Source organism: Balaenoptera borealis (assembly GCF_965194805.1).
Source record: "Balaenoptera borealis genome assembly, chromosome: 10".
Classification (NCBI taxonomy): Eukaryota; Metazoa; Chordata; class Mammalia; order Artiodactyla; family Balaenopteridae; genus Balaenoptera; species Balaenoptera borealis.
Genome location: NC_138874.1, coordinates 99,104,409 through 99,120,520, shown reverse-complemented (window position 1 = coordinate 99,120,520; position 16,112 = coordinate 99,104,409).

The following is a 16,112-nucleotide window of genomic DNA, read 5'->3' as shown; positions in this document are numbered from 1 at the left end:
CCCCAGTGCCCTTACAACCTCTAACCTACTTTCTTTCTTTCTTTTTTTTTTAATTTATTTATTTTATTTATTTATTTTTGGCTGCGTTGGGTCTTCATTGCTGCGCGCGGGCTTTCTCTAGCTGCGGCGAGCGGGGGCTACTCTTTGTTGCGGTGCGCGGGCTTCTCATTGCAGTGGTTTCTCTTGTTGCGGAGCACGGGCTCCAGGCTCATGGGCTTCAGTAGTTGTAGCACGCAGGCTCAGTAGTTGTGGCTCACGGGCTTAGTTGCTCCGCAGCATGTGGGATCTTCCTGGACCAGGGCTCAAACCCATGTCCCCTGCGTTGGCAGGCGGATTCTTAACCACTGTGCCACCAGGGACGCCCCTAACCTACTTTCTGTCTCCATAGATTTTATATGCTTTCATTTGTCTTGGGTGTATACCTAGAACTGACATCGTTGGATCATATGGTAACTATATTTAACTTTTTGAGGAACTGCCATACTGTTTTCCAAAGTGGCTGCACCATGTTATTATTTCTACCAGCAGTGTATGAACTTCTCCATATCCTTGCCAACACTCACCTGCTTTGCTTTTGTTTTTGTTTTGTTTTGTTTTTAGTAGTCATCCTACCAATGTGAAGTGGTATCTCATTGTGGTTTTGATGTGTATTTCCCTGATGATTAATGATGTTGAACATCTTTTCATGTGCTTTCATGTGCATTGGCCATTTGTATATCTTCTATGGATAACTTCTGTTCAGATCCTTTGCTCATTTAAAAAAATGGGTTACTTATCTTTTTATTATTGAGTTGTGATAGTTCTTTATATGTATTTAGAGACAAGTCCTTGATTGATAAGATACATAATTTGAAAAACCTTTCTCCTGTTTGTGGGTTGTCTTTTCACTGTCTTGATTGTGTCCTCTGCAGCACAACAGTTCTTAATTTTGATGATGTACAGTTTATCTATTTTTGTTTTGTTTCTTGCTCTTTTGGTGCCATATCTAAGAAACCCCTGCCAAATTCAAGGTCACAAAGATTTATCCCTATGTTTTCTTTTGAGGGTTTTTAGAGTTTTAGCTCTTACATTTAGATCTTTTGTCCATATTTGAGTCAAATTTTGTAGATGGTGCAAGGTTAGAGGACAATTTCATTCTTTTGCATGTGAGTCTCTATTTGCATCAGCACCATTTAAAAAATTTTTTTTACTTTATATTGGAGTATAGCCGATTAACAATGTTGTGATAGTTTCAGGATCAGTACTATATGACTATATGACTTCTTTTCCCCACTGAATGGTCTTGGCACCCTTCTTGAATCAATTGACTATAAGTGTGAGGGTTTCTTTCTGGACTTTCAGTTCTATTCCATTGATTTATATGCTTATCTTTAGGCCAGTACTACACTGTCTTCATTTCTGTAGCTTTGTAACAAGTTTTGAAACTGGGAAGTGTGAGTCCTCCAACTTTGTTTTTCTTTTTAAAATTGTTTTGGCAATTCTGAATCACTTGCATTTCCATATGAATTTTAGGATCAGCTTACCAACTTCTGAAAAGAAGCCATATGGGATTCTGATAGGGAATGCACTGAATCTGCAGATCAATTTAGGAAATATTGCTGTCTTCACAACATTAAGTCTTCCAATTCATAAATATAAGCTGTCTTTCCATTTATTTAGGTGTTCTTTAATTTCTTTCAACAAGGGATTGCAGGGACTTCCCTGGTGGCGCAGTGGTTAAGAATCTGCCTGCCAATTCAGGGGACACAGGTTCAGGTCCTGGTCTGCGAAGATCCCACATGCCGCGGAGGAATTAAGCCCGTGCTCTGCAACGAGAGAAGCCACTGCAATGAGAAATCGACACACCGCAAGGAGGACCCAACGCAGCCAGAAAATAAATAAATAATTTTTTTAAAAAGTTAAAAAAAAATGTATTGCAGTTTCAATGTACAAATCTTGCACTCCTTCTGTTAAACTTATTCCTGAGTGTTTTATTTTTGACACTATTGTAAATGCAACTGCTTCTAAATTTCATTTTCAGACTGTTCATTGCTAGTGCATAGAAATACAATTGATTTTTGTATATAGATCTTTTTAAAATTTAATTAATTAATTAATATTTTATCTGTTTTGGGTCTTCGTTGCTGCACGTGGGCTTTCTCCAGTAGCGGCGAGCAGGGACCACTCCTTGCTGCGGTACGTGGGCCTCTCGTTGCAGTGGCCTCTCTTGTTGCGGAGCACGGGCTCTAGGCGTGTGGGTTTCAGTGGCTGTGGCACGCGGGCTCAGCAGCTGTGGCTCATGGGCTCTAGAGCACAGGCTCAGCAGTTGTGGCGCACAGGCCCAGTTTCTCCGCGTCATGTGGGATCTTCCTGGACCAGGGCTCGAACCCGCGTCCCCTGCACGGGCAGGCGGATTCCCAACCACTGCACCCCCAGGGAAGTCCCTGTATACAGATCTTATATTCTGAAAACTTAATTTGTTTATTAGCTCTAATAGTAATTTTTTGTAGCTTCCATAGAACTTTCTGTGTAAAAGATCTGCCAGTAGAGATAGTTTTACCTCTTCCTTTCCAATCTGGATGTCTTTTATTTCTTTTTCCTCCTAATTTCTCTGGCTAGAACCTCCAGCACAATGTTGAACAATGGTAAGAATGGACATCCTCGTCTCACCCTTGATCTTAGGGGGAAGCATTCAGTCTTTTATCACTGATTATGATGTGAGTTGTGCACTAATTTAAAATTGGTGGCCTAGTAGCCACATTTTAAAAAGAAAAAGGCAAAATTAATTTTACTAATCTATTTCATTCAACCCAATATATAAAAAATTTCAGGAGTTCCCTGGTGGCCTAGTGTTTGGGATTACGGGCTTCCACTGCCATGGCCTGGGTTCAGTCCCTGGTCAGGGAACAGATCCTGCAAGCTGCGTGACGTGGACAAAAAAAAACAAACATGTTATTTCAACATGGAATCAATATCAAAATTATTAATGAGATATTTTATTTTGTTTGCATACTAAGCCTTTGAAATCTGGTATGTATTTTATATGTTTAGCGCATCTCAATTCAGAGTGGCTAAATTTTAAGTGCTAGTAGCTACCACAGTGAGCAGCACAGGTCTAGAATATGCCTGGATCAAAGCAATAATAGCTAATAGTTGCTGGCCACTTACCACAGGCCAGATACTCTTCTGAGATATTTCATGTATTAACTCAATTTATCTTTACAATAACCATATGAGTTAATGAAGGCAGAGAGAGGTTATGTTACTTGTCCCAAATTGCCTAGCTGGAGAATGACAGAGATGGGATTCCAACCTGGGAAGTTAGATTTTTTATTTTTTATATCAGATTTACCATGATCTGATTCATATACTATAGAATTCACTCACTTCAAAGTGTAAGACTGGACGGTTTTTAGTACATTCACAGAGTTCTGCAATCATCACAATCAATTTTAGAACATTTCATCACCCCTGAAAGAAAGCCCATACCCATTAGCAGTCATTCCCTAGGTAACCACCAATTTACTTTCTATCTCTATAGATTTGCCTATTCTGGACATTCCATATAACTGGAATCATACAATATGTGGTCCTCTGTGACTGGTTTCTTTTATTTAGCATAATGTTTTCAAGGTTCATCTGTGTTGTAATATGTATCAGTACTTCATTTCCTTTTATTGCCAAATAATATTCCACTGCATATGTATACCACATTTTATTTACTCTTTCATCTGTTGATGGACATTTGAGTTGTTTTCACTTTTTGGGTATCACTTTTTGGGATAATGCTGCTCTGACCATTCATGAGCAAGTGTTTGTGTGGACATATGTTTTCATTTCTCTTGGGCATATATCTAAGAGTGGAATTAATGGACCATATGGTAACTCTGTATTTAACTTTTTGAGGAACTGCCAGATGATTTTCCAAAGTGACTGCACCATGTTACATTCCCACCAGCAGTGTATGAGGGGTCCAGTTTCTCTATATCCTCACCGATATTTGTTATTATCTTTTTGTTTCTAATCATCCTAATGGGTGTGAAGTGGCCCAGTGCCTAAACTCTTAATTATTATTCTACACAGGAGAAAGTCAGTGAATATTTTTTAAATTAATGAAGAAATAAACACATCTTGTCATTGTCAATTATGTGTTCTGAATAATAGAACAAATGGCTCAAAGCTTACTAAAAAGGAGCTTTAACAGAAGAGAAGAGTGTTTTCCTCTAAAATAGTGATCTCCTGGTTATATCTGAGTCACCCGAGGAGAGGTTTAAATGTGCTGATTCCCAGGCCCCATTCTCACAGATTGATTTGGTAGGTAAGATGAGGGCCCTGGGAATCTGTATTTTTAAAAAGCTTCTGCAGGTGATTCTGAATGCAGCCAGGTTTGGGTGGGACCCAGTAAGCCTAGAGGCCATTTAGAGTATAGGGTTAGCCTAGAGGCCATTTAGAGTATAGGGTTTACATTTGCAATAAGCTAGTCACTGGAGTGCCTTTCAGAAAGGCAAGGCTGTGGGAAGGGCAGGAATCGACCTGGCTGAGGTTTGGAAGCTGATGCCCCACTCAGGGCTGTATCGCATATGCCAGAGGAAGAAAGAAAAGCAATAACGAAGGCTCATTGAAAGCTTACCTCGTTCTGCCTAAGCCTTGACGTGGAACACCTCATTTAATCTTCCAAGCAAGATCTTAGGAGGAAGGTACTTTTAATTATTCCTCCGTTATAGATGAACGAACTGAGACTCAGAGGGATTGAGATGCCTGAGGTCTCACAGCTCAGTAGAACCAGGCTTCAAGCAACGTCTGTTTGTCTCCACTCTGCCAGCTTCCCTCCCAGGCCATTTCTCTACCCTGGATGCACTCCAGCATTCTGGCGGAGTCAGGACACAAATTCAAACACGTGGTAGCTAGACAGGCCAACAAAGAAAGGAGCGAGATGCTTGGGGGGGGGGGCGGTGTATGGAGTGGTTCTGGGTGACATGTCAGTGTGAGGAAGGGCAGGGGGGTAACAAACAGGAAAAAGAAGTGGTTCTTTGTGGCAGTGCCTCTGTACAGTTTATGAGCCCTACAACCGACCCCATTCCTTCCTGCAGCATTGCATGCTTGCCCCAGAACGCCCTCCCACCTCTCCAGAGAGACTTGGATACAGCAAATATTCCTTAGCATCTAAGAATCAGTAGCAGATGCTTTCAAATGCTATAGCTCACTTAGACATCACTTCTAGATGAGGAAACCAAGGCTCAGAAACATTAAATCATTTGCCTAAACTCGCACAGCAAGTAAGTTTGCAAAGCAGAGGTTCAGACTTTGTTTTCGACCCCCAGTTCATGCTCTTTTCCTTTTAGTAGTGATTCTTTTTTTTTTTTAATTGAGTTATAGTTGATGTATTACATTATATTAGTTTCAGGTGTACAGGATAATGATTCCATATTTGTACACACTGCAAAATGATCACCACAATAAGTCTAGTTAACATCTGTCTCCATATATAGTTACAAAACAATTGTTTTTTCTTGTGATGAGAACTTTTAAGATCTACTCTCTTAGCAACTTGCAAATATGCAGTACAGTATTATTAACTATAGTCACCATGCAGTGGTTCTTAATTTGGGGCAGATTGTGAGTCCCTTGGAGAGTCTGATGAAAGCTTATCTTCCCAATGTTGTGAGTGATCATCCTGCATGAGTGTGTGTACTGGGGGCTCATTCACAATGCTTCGGTTCTAGGACAATACCCAGACCCTGGTTAACATGCTCTGCTTTGCTCATGCTTTGAGGGACCCCCTCCCAGGAGCAGCAGTTTCACAAGAACATATTAATGCCTCTCAAAGACAAAGGCAACTTAAAAGAGCTGGTTCATCACAGAGCTGAGTCCCTTCTTCACAGACCCAAGGAGACCCGGAAACCATCAAAAGCTGAGGCTGGGAAACCCGGCTTCCTGCTTCTGGCCTCAATTTCTCACCACCATTACCACCATGACCACTAAAAATAAGACTAAACCCTACACACGCCCTCCCCAAGTCATTCTCCTTGTGATTTATCTCCTTGCTTCCTGTTGATCTTGAAGGTTGTTTTATTTCACAGCCTCTGACTTCTGTTCACAGCCCACTGGGCACTCCCCCAGCTTGAGAAGAAACAGTATTTAAAAAAAAAAAGGCCGAGAGAAGGAGAAAGGTGGGAAACAGCAGGGTAGTGAGTGTCGATGTCCTGCCTCTGTTCATCCACTTTGCTGGGAAAGTGGGAATCCCCCTCCGACCTGCCAGTGTGGATGCCCCCGGGAACCCTGGTCCAGACCCAACTCAAAGGCTGCCAGGGCCAACCTGGACGAATCTTGCTTACTGGTTTGACAAATGTCCCCACTGTCCCACCGGTGGTTGTGGAGACATGGAAGGCATGAACTCTAAGTGAAATTATTACACAAGCTTAGGGGAGGACTATGTTACAAGACATATGATTTTGGGGACAGTTGATGAAAAATGCCCTTTGCCCCTCTCCATTTGTCCCCTAGAAAACCACGGACCATTGGCCGAGTTTTCTGATTTGCCCCCCAAATACTTCTTCCAGCCATGATTTCAAAGTCCGTCCCCTCCAGGAGATGTCCCTGAGGCCCCTCAGTAAGATTTAACTCCACCCTCTCCCAATCTCTTAGCCTCCCCTTTGCAACGTTCGTATCTGTCTCCCTTGCTGGATCGTGAGCACTTGCAAGGGCATGCATGACCTCTTAATCACTCTTTTTAGAAATTACACAGCTAGTAAATGTTTACTGTGTGGAAATATCAGAAAATCCAGAGAGACTTCGTCTCCAAAAAAAAAAAAAAAAAGACAAAATTTATCCACAAAGGCTTGTAACATTTTGGTGATCTTTCCATTTTCCTATGCAGACACACACACACATACACCCCACATTTACTCAGAGCTTAGAATGGAATCATATATTCTATTTCGAGTTCTGCAACTCCTTTTATGCCCGCTCAATAATCTTAAGACATTTTCATATCAACATTTTATATTATTGGAAATCACTGCAGAGTGTTCTATCCGACAGTTGTAACACAGTTTTCTCAACCAGTCTTATATTGCTGGACATTTAAGTTGTATCTAGTTTTTTTTAACAGCTTTATTAAGATATAATCCACATGCCATAAAATTCATCCTTGTAAGGTGAACAATTCAGTGGTTTTTAGTACACTTACAGGGTTCTGCAACCATTACCACTAACTAATTTTGAACATTCTTATCACCCCCAAAAGAAACTCCATAGCCATTAGCAGTCACTAGACCCCTAGACCCTGGAAACCTCTAATTTACATTCTGTCTTTATGGATTTGACTATTCTCAACATTTCATATAAATGGAATCATACAATATGTGGCTTCCTTCATTTAGCATGGTGTTACCAAGGTTCATCTGTATTGTGTCGTGTATCAGTACTGCCTTTCTGCTGCTGCCGAATAATATCCCATTGTACATATAATACCACATTTTGTTTATGCATTCATCAGTTGACGGACATTTGAGTTGTTATACTTTTTGGCTATTATGAATAATGCTGCTCTGAACATTTGTGTACAAGTTTTTATGGGCAAGTATTTTTCAGTTATCTGGGGGATATACTGAGGAGTGGTATTGCTGGCTCATAGGTTCACTCTATGTTTAACTTTTTGAAAAACTCCAGACTGTTTTCCAAAGTGGTTGTACCGTTTTACATTCCCATTAGCAACGTATGGAGACTCAGATTTCTCCACATCCTTGCCAGCACTTGTTTTTGTTTACCAATTTTTTTTTAACCAATTGGTTTTTAACCCCACACAGCACCCAGACCTGTCCCTTGACTATAGGAACTGCTGAATCCATGTTTGCTTGGCTGATCATGTGCTTTTCCTGAACCAATTTTTGCTTCTTTGAAACTCATCTACACACTTTGTCCCCCAAACGCTAAGCCAGATCCAGCTTCCATCCTTGGAGATGGGGAAGGCTTTGTGGAGGAGGAAGAGTTTAATCTGGAAGACAGTTGTAACAAAGAGCATGGATTTGGGAGCAGGATCAACTGCTTGAGACTTTAGTTGTATCACCTGTTAAGTGGGGGATGATAACAGCATCCTACCTCATCCTACCTGTTATCATGATAACAGCATGATAACCTACCTCATGAGATGATGCAAATCAAATGCTCAGCAGAGTGCCTGGGAGGATGAGGAGCTGGTTCTCCGATGAGCTGGGGAAGGACACGCCACTCTGAGGAAAGAGCACTTGCAGTGACCCGTGTGTGAAAGCAAGTGTCTGGAGCCAGGGGAGCAGCTGAAGTGTGGAAATAAAACCAGGCTGGTTCCCCAGTGGGCTCCTTGAACGCAAAGGAAGTTGGATTTCATCTTTGCCATAAGTCATAGATTCTGGGCAGCGTGTGACAGGACCACGATTTGCATTTGAACGAGCTCCCTCTCCAGGAGTGTGAGGTTGGAGCAGAGAAACCAGTAAGGGCACTGTTTAAATGAATTTAGGTGAAAAATGAAGAGCTTAGACTAGGGCCAAGACAATGGGGATAGAAAAAGGGGCCAAAATGGGGAGAGATTTAGGAGGTAGCACCAATGGATACGATGGCCATGTGGCCTCTGTTATGGCAGAGCGTTCTACAGATCTCACCTTACTAAACCCTCACAAATCTGCAAGGAGGTACCCACTTTCCCAGTTACAGATTAGGAAACTGAGGCTTGAAGAAATTAAGTGACTTGCTCAAAGTCATAGCACAGGTATAAAATCTGAACCCAGGTCTGCCTGCTCTCTTTGTCTTGGTGTCTCTCTGGGCAGGACTTAGCTGTATGGGGCACATTGGAAGGGTTGGGAGAGCAGCGGGAGGACAGTTCTTCTCCTTGAGAGGCTTGGCTTGATTGGCAGCTCAGAACTCAGGTGGGGCAGGCTGAGGGCTGGAAGGCCTCTCCGAGGAGCAAGACAGAGGGTGAAATAAGAGGATTTGCCCAAAAGGAATTGAGATGTTTCTGATCCTCTCTCTTCCCCTGGGGGCTGGGCACAGCATGAAGCCTTGGAAACGAAGTGTGTTCAAGGCAGACCATGACCCAGCTCGCCCACGTCTGGAGTAAGGGTGATGACGTGTGGGCCCGGGAGGAGGGCAGGCAGCCCCTACTTCCTCCCTCGTTTAGAACCCCATCCTGGAGTGAGACCTAGATCCTCCGGGCTTGGGGCCATGCTGGGAAGTCACAGGGCTGGTGGCTGAGGCCAGGCTCTCCCAGATAGCCTGGGGCCTCTTCCTGAATGCTGCCAGCAGCGGTGGGGGCGGGGGGTGGGGGCGGAGACCCCATCCCCTTGCAGGAAAAATGAACACTCCCAGCAGGTGAGCTGAGGGGCGGTGTGGACGTGGCACAAGATGCCCCACCGACTGAGTCGGGGATGAGGGAGGGGCACCTGGAGGGGGGTCCCAAGCTGTCAGGCCTCACACAGAACGGGGCAGCCCTTTGCTTCCACTTTCCCCCAGGCCCTGCTCCCCACGGCCCCCTTCATGTGTGCATCAGCCTTTGTCCACGAGGCCCTGCTCACTCAGCCTAAAGTTAGCGGAGGCCCAGAGGGGGACATGGCAGGGAGCCATCTGGTCTTCTCCCAAGACCCTCAGACCCCACCCCCAGTGCCTCGCCTGCCTCATCCCAACCACCCCCTGCTTCTCTGCCCCAGGGTCTTTATCCCTGTTTACTATCTTTCAACTAGGCGGCCTCAATACCCTGCACACAGAAAGCCAGCCAGCCAAGCGTGGCGATCCCAGGGCCCCCTCTCCTGCCTCTCTTTTCCTCTGGGTTCAGGGACTGGGGCGGCGGGGGGAGAGAGAAAGGCAGTCTGCAGTCTCCCCTCCAGCTAAAAGTGACCATGGCCGTGGTCTCTTTGCAGTCAGCTGTTTCCGCTGGACCATAGCTGGAACTCCTGGGATGGCAGTCGGTGGCAAGCAGGTGCCTGTGAGTGAGGGGCGGGGTGGTGGGTCGGAGGCCCGGGGTATGGCTGTCATGGGACACGTGTTCTCTGATTGACTCTGGGCCTGGCTCAGTTAACCCTTCTGCTTGGAAGTGTTCTAGGTCACCAACAGGTGTGTCCAGTGACCCCTCCCAGAGCGTCACTGGACACTCAGCCACATCTCTCTGGCCACACGGAGGCCCCCAGCCACAAAGAAGGGAGGGGGAGGCAAAGAGTGAAGAAGGAGGAAGAGGAGGGAGACAGGAGTAGGAGGGGTACAGTCGGGGTGGGCCGGGGGTCCCAGGAGGAGCCTTACAAGCCCTTCAGTGACACGCGGACGCCTGGGGCGGGCCAGCGCCAGTGCAGGCGCTGGGCTCACACTTGCTTAACCCCCAGCATCAACCCTACAAGGCAAACATGCTCACGCTCACTTTAGAGCTGAGAAAACTGAGCTTGGTGAAGAAATCTGCCCAAGGTCACTCAGCTGGTCCTCGGCAGAGCTTCCGGCTCCAGAGTTCACATGTTTGCTTCCTTCTGGGCCGCTCAGCCTCTGCCTCGCCTTGTTCCCTCCCCCAGAGTGGAGTCCACAATCACGGCCCTGCACACCCACGACCCGGCGCCTCCTCACCAGGCTGGGCCCTGCCTTCTCCAGGGACGCACTTGGCCCGGTTTCAGGCCCCAGATCTGTTCTGGAAAAGCCTGCCTCACAGCAGGGATCACGGGAGCTTCCCAGCGTGACAGGGCCCAGCCTCCGTCCTCGGAGGAAGCTAGAGCAGAACAGATGGCTTCAGAGAGGCAAGACTTGGGGGTCCCACGCAAGGAAGAGGCGACTTCTCTCAGGAGAGACCTAGGAGCTCGAAAGGATCGGGAGTCAGAGACACCAGCCTTTGAATCCTGACCCCCACTTACCACTGTCTTGGACAAGTAGTTTAGCCTCCACGGGTCTGAGGTTCCTCACTCAGAACAGGGTGAGTAATATTGCAGTCTGTCCCCAGGGGCATTGCTGGGAACACAACCGGCTTTAAAAAGCACCCAGAGCACTGCCTTGGACATGGCAGGGGCACCATGCATACTAGCAGAGGTTATCATTCCTGTACTTTCTACCCCCAGACTGACCTCTCCCGGGGCCACACCACACACTCGTGGGCTCTCAGGACAACATGGCAGAGTTTTGTTCACCTGCACACAACATGGTCTGGCACTGACCTGAAGCTGCCCTCCTGGCAGGGTTGTGGGCTCACCTGCTTCATTCATCAGTGTCAGATGTCCTGGGGGCTTCCACGTGAGGGATCAGCCTTAGCTATAAAGAAAGGGGAACTTCAACCTAATTGCTGACCAAGGTGGACAGCCAGCAGCTAGTTTATGGGTTCGGTCCCTCCCAGTCTCCCTCTATCCCAGCGAGGGCAGCTCTGGTCCTCTGCAGAGGCCCTGCTCTGTGTCCCATGCACACACTGCTCCGACCAGGGCAGACAAGCCCTGGGTCCTTGTCCATGAGCCGACAGCTTGGTGACGGTTCCCTGCCCATAACCTCTCAGTATTTGTTGCTCCTTTTCTTGGAGAGGAGGCTGAGCACAGAGAGAAGGGTGGAGAACCAAGCGGGGTGGGGTGGGAGCAGCCACGAGCTTCAAATGCACAGACCACACCCAGCGAAAAAGTCCTGCTGTTCACCAGATCTTCACCTTTGGCAATAAATTGATGCGAGAGATCTCAATGCCTTCCCCTACCTCGAAGTATTTCCTCACAGTATTCTTTCAGTCACAAATGGTTGAAAGATACTTCCTAAGAAGTTGACATTCTTCTTCCTTTTTATCTGAAAGGATGGTTTTGAGTGCCCCTATGGACTGGAGCCCCGCTTAACGGCCCAGCTGACCTACCTCTCACTCCAGCTCTGCCTCTGATGACAGCACTGGTTCCTTAGCTTCCAAACCAAGGAGAATTCTCTATACAAGGAAATGTGCCTTAGGAGATGAGATACCCATGGAGCAGAGTTCCAGGGATTCCCCAGGCATGAATTCTCAGCAGAAAGGACAGTGTTGACCAGAGAATCCATCAGAAGTTTGTTTCCTAAGAGGAATGGAGCGGCCAAGGCTGAAAAGGAAAGTGGGGTAGGGGAGTTAGGGATTCAGTGCTTTCTCCTCTAACCCCAGCCGGTAAACCTGGCATGCCAAAGAGCTGGTCCTGCCCTGGATCAGGTCCCATCTCGCAGCAGTGAGGAGGCCACCAGCTACCTTTGGAGAAAAGTACTCATGTGACAATCAACGGCTGGGAGGGCAGCATCAGGAGAAATCTATATTTGGAAGAGGACACTGAACTGGGTGGGTGACTCCCTGGCTTATCAGGCCCCCGCAGTCCAGCGTGGCACCAGGGCAGATGGGCTGTCCGATCTCCACCCTATTGGGCTTGGTTCAGTCCCCATAAGAAGGAGGGCCTTGTCCTCACACACTCCTGTGCTGTGTCATACTACTCCATTGACCCCACTGGCCTCCGTATCACAGCCAGCTGCAATGGGAAGAGAAGTTGGCTGGCTTTCAAAGTCAGGGGTGAGCAGAGGCATGGCCCTGCCTGGACTGGGCACATACTGGCCATGGCAGAAGGCAGGGGAGGTGTTTCTGAAGGAGCATTAACACATTTGATTCCAGGGGATTTAAAAGTGAGTTAAACAGCTCTGTAAGAATTCATTCAACTTGGAGTATTAATCACATTTCTCTCTGGTGGCGAAATAGCCATGGCTTAGATAAGTCCAGGTAGCAAATAGTTGAGAAAGCTTTCCATTTCCCATGGAGATGGCACAGCTGTGACCTCAGGCTGACATGTGCTTGACATGCACCTCTGACACTTACTAGCTACTACGTGACCTTGGACAAGTTATACATCCTCCTTGGGTCTCACTTTGCTCATCTGTAAAACGGAGAATAAGTTTTGATGAAATTAAACACAATCATGTATGTGAAGGACAGAACCTAGGACATAGCAGGTGCTGAATGGCTGTGTCCTTCTTCTAAAAACGACCTTCCCTTATTTCTCATTGTCTTTATCATCTCATTTAACTAATTTGATATTAATTGACTAATTCTGATTATTTATTATACCCTGTGGTGGTTTTTAAATATGACTACAAATTCTTTGACACCTCTCTCTTCAAAAGGTGAAGCTGAATAGCCCTCCCCCTGAAGACTGGCTGGACTTGGTGACTCACTTCTAATGAAGAGGCTATGGCAGAAGTGAAGGTGTATGACTTCCCGGGCAAAGTCATAAAAGGCATTGTGTCTTCTGCCTTGTTCTCTCTTGGATTGTCTGCTCCATGGGCCACCCTGTCCTGAGGCAGCCTGTGGAGAGGCCCATGTGGGGAGGATCGAAGGCCTCCCACCAATAGCCAGCACCAGCTTGCCGACCCTCCTGGAAGCAGGGTCTCCAGTCCCAGTCAAGCCCTCAGAAGACGGCAGCTCTGGCTGACATCTTAGCTGCAACCTCTTGAAAGATCCCAAGCCAGAATGCTCCTGAATTTCTGACCCAAAGAAATATAATCTGCGAGATACAATAAATGTATATCGTTGTTTTAAGCCTCTACACTTTAGAGTAACTTGTTACCTAGCAATAGCTAACTAATACATATCCATTGCCTTCCAAAGAGGTTTTGAAACTGCATCTAGGGAAAGGCATAGTTATAACTAAATGGAAAGCTATTAGAACAAGATTTGAAAGATGAGAGTGGACTAATAAATGAGGTGGATTTAGTTACGAGTCTGACTGTCCCTTTAACCAGACAATCTGGTTGAAGACAAAACATAGCTCAAGGCTTCTTGGAAGCCAAGGCAAAAGTAGAAATTTGATGGGTCATATTAAGACTAATTTTTTTTTCTTTTGGCTCTAAATGAGGATCCGCATTTCACATGTGGGCCTTTAGATAAACAGCCCCACACAGTGTGGTGGATGGTATCGTGGTATCTTGCAGACATTCTACCTACTGTAGATCACACAGAGCATGTTTGAAATGGTGAGCATACAGTTCACTTATAATGATGTGCTTTCTGACAGTTTTCAGGAACTCTTGACATTACAAAAATAGGGGAAAATATACTGTATTTAAAAAATTTTTTACAAAAAAAAATATATAAAAGGGTTTATAGTGAAAAGTCTCCCATCCCTGTCTCCTACAGGGCAGTTCCCCTTCCCATGGTCAATCTTCTGTGACTGATTTCTGGCTTAATTTTCCTGGGATATTTTATATATATACAAATAATATATATTGTTTGCTTCCTTTATTACATGAATGGTAGCATAAAATAGGCACTGTTCTGCTCTGTGCTTGTCATTCAATATTGATATATGACTTAAAAATAACATTTACCCTAATTATCATAATTTTTTATTTTCTGAGTTTTTAATATTTTACTCAAAATTTGGAAATATAAAAGAGTCAAAAAAAAAATAAAAAGCACATGTAATCCCAGTACCAAGATATCACCACTGTTAGACTCACAGTTATAGAGAACAGATTTGTGGTTGCCAAGGGGGAGCAGGAGTGGGGGAGGGATGGATTGGAAGTTTGGGCTTAGCAGATACAAACCATTATATATAGAATGGATAAACAACAAGGTCCTACTGTATAGCATAGGGAACTATATTCAATATCCTGTGAAAAACCATAATGGAAAAGAATATGAAAAAGAATGTATATATGTGTATAACTGAATCACCTTGCTGTACAGCAGAAATTAACACAACATTGTAAATCAATTATACTTCAATAAGATAAATTAAAAAAAAAAAGATATCACCACTGTTAAATATACTCTGTTTGGGTGTATTCTTTCCTGTCTTTCCCCTATGAATATGAAAGTGTATAATGTGTTTTATTATTCAAACTGTAGAAAGAATTTTACTTTCTGGGCTCCCTTCCCATTTACTTTTACATAACCCCTTTCCTTCTCCCCCACTGTTAACAATTATATTGTGAGCATATGCAGGTTTTTCTCATGAAGCATCTTTATTTTCTTACTAATGTTTTGCCCAGCCCAGGACTGATATGAACCTGTCTTTTCTGGGACTTCTCCATGGTGCTCTGAGAACAGTTCAGACTAACCTCTGACACCAGAGCATCCCCAAGATGGAAAACTGAAACTGTGAAGCATCATTTAAGCTTGTTCATAAAGGACTTTCTTAGATTTCCAAGGTCAGACAGTTAGGGCCACAAAGGCTGCAGATGACCAACCCCCTATGTGATGGCACTCAGCTTTCAAGGGACAAAGAGAGCTAGGAAATGTAGTCCTTTCCAGCAAGAGCCCCAAAGTTAGTTGCTTCCACGAATACACCTTAGAACCTACAGGATTCTCCAGGAAGCTGCCTTAAGTCTAGGCATTCCCACTGATCTTGAAGTTGCTGCTCTGGAGTAGCCTTGTCTGGGAGGAATCAATGGAACAGTTCCTTCAACCATCACCTTCCCAGGGCACAAACCACACCTTCCAACAACAAAGTTTCTTACTGGAAAAGAGCAAGTTACATATGGTTATGTGTTCATTCCTTGTCATCTTCTGCCCTTCTTTTTCAAAGACTGGAAATCTGGTCATAGTTGTACAAAGAATTCTGAAAAGAACAGGAATGACAACATTTCAAATGGATAACAGTGAAAGGGATAAACCATCTATAGTTTCATCTTTTTTTCTAATATGTATTCTCTTCTGGCAGATAAAGGAGACCAAAGAAAGTGATAATACTAACAATACCAACATTAATTGAGGGCTTACTGATACTGAGCTCCATGCTAAGTTTTGTGTATATTACAATTTCACTTAATTCTTATAATCATCCTAAGAGGTGAGTACAATTATTATACCCATTTTAGAGAAAAGTAAAGAGCCAGGAATCAAACTCAGGTCTCTATGACTCCAGAGCATAAGCTCTTAATTATTAGACTATCATGTTCTATTACTGGACAAAGAAAAAAATGCTACAACAATTTTAGATGTGGAAATTTCAGGGTATTATTGGTACAATTGTTTAATTAGATAATATGTACCACATCATGTGCCATAGATAGAGTATTCTAGCACCAAAGTGACTGAGAGGGAAAGAAAACATGAACCCTGTATAATGTAATAGTTTCTTTAACTGATGTCTGTTGCCCCCAGAAAGTCATGTAAATGAAGAAGATGAATAAGATAGCAGTTATCCTTGGGAATCAAAGAC